Below are 1,536 nucleotides of genomic sequence, written 5' to 3'. Positions count from 1 at the left end.
TGGCATTCTTTGAGCTTCTTTCCTTCAGGCAATTTGGTAACTTCATCCATTTACTCAAAGTCAGCATTTCCCAGGTCCAGGTGTCCCTACCCTGCCCTGTGATCTTTACCAGACCCCACAGGTATTCTCTCTGCTTGCCCAGTCCTTCCTTCTGACAAAATGCAGAACCACGGTTCTTCTTGTTTCTTCAGCCTCACTGAGGCAAGAGTTCAGGATCTTGAGTTCACACCTACTTCCACTCCTCTGTGCCTTCCACTCAGGATCCATTTCTCATTTTTTCCCCAGTCAACCTAAGCTATTCCATCTCCTAAGCAGCTTCTTATATCAATATTCAATAACGTTCAACCAATATCTCAAATCATTTACCTAGGATTCAGAGGAAAGAAAACAAAACTGTTAAAACATTCCTACCCACCAATGTTCAAAACCTATAGTGCATTCTGGGAAATGATGCTGTATCATTTCTTCTCTCTCAGGGGGTCCGGAAGATGCTTGAGGCGCCTGCAAAGTCTCAGTCTACCACCTCGCAGGGGATACTGCCAAGCTTGGTTGAGCCTTGCCTGACTTCATGAGTACAGTGATCTAAAAAGAGATTTTTCTGAACACACTGCCAACACGATGGCTCACGGAAGCCTTCTTTAGGCTCAAAACTTAAATAGTGATGGATTTATTTTGCTGGTCTCTATTTTCTAAGTTTTCCATTAGGAACGTGTCTTAACTTTTTTCAGGAGAGGGAAATCAAAGAAACATCAGCACAGAGCTGAGGGGACAGAGAGGCCAGTCCGGGTCTGGCCCGAGGTCTCCTGGCCGGCTCTGTCCTCAGCTCCTGCACTCGCCCGTCCAGCGTGGGACAGCCGCAGGGGCGGCGGCCGCATCATGTCAGCCAAGGACAAGCTGGTCAGGGAGATCCTGAGGGGCTTCAAACTAACCTGGATGGACCTCCGGGATGCTGAGATGCGGAAGATGCTCTGGCAAGGCACAGAGGACCTGTCCAGAGTGGAGCATGAAGCCCGTGTTCCCAAGAAAATCCTCGTGCAAGGCGGTCTCTCCAGAGTTGAATTTCTCATTCTCTGGGCACATGGAAAAGTTCCACCTGGCACAGAAAGGGTACTTCAAAGGGCAATGCCGAGAAGAATGGTTCTTCGAGTTTGACTTTGTGATCCCTGACTCCACCGATACCTGGCAGTCCTTGATAGAAGCAGCACCTGAGGCCCAGATGGTGCCCGCCAGGGCCTTAACTGGGAACAGGATCATAGAAAGCAAGATCTTCTCGTCCAGAGTGAGACTTTTCTACGTTTGAGAGAAGAATGGGTATACAGTTCCAGAGGAGGGGGGATTGTGGGGGGCGGAGGGAACAATTTACTTTTTTCCTACAGTTTTGATTTCTGACACTTCCACCCCTAATTCCCCCTACAGCAAAAACCACCTGTGGCCACCAGGGGACCAGCTCTGCGTGGAAGCCAGAAGCTTTTTCCTCCCACTCAGCCGTCTTCCCCCGACCCCAAGAAACAGCCGATCTCAGGCCAGGTCAGAGGG

General features: G+C 49.8%; 1 pseudogene; it reads left to right on the top strand.

Moving 5' to 3' along the window:
• Positions 1 to 876: 876 nt before the first annotated feature.
• LOC101660187 lies at positions 877 to 1,300 on the top strand (annotated as a pseudogene).
• Positions 1,301 to 1,536: the final 236 nt, after the last annotated feature.

This window comes from Echinops telfairi, unplaced genomic scaffold (genome assembly GCF_000313985.2).
Source record: "Echinops telfairi isolate 266 unplaced genomic scaffold, ASM31398v2 ScPeMD7_7407;HRSCAF=8445, whole genome shotgun sequence".
NCBI lineage: Eukaryota > Metazoa > Chordata > Mammalia > Afrosoricida > Tenrecidae > Echinops > Echinops telfairi.
The sequence above is the reverse complement of the archived record's forward strand: the minus strand, read 5'-3'. Positions and strand labels throughout refer to the sequence as shown.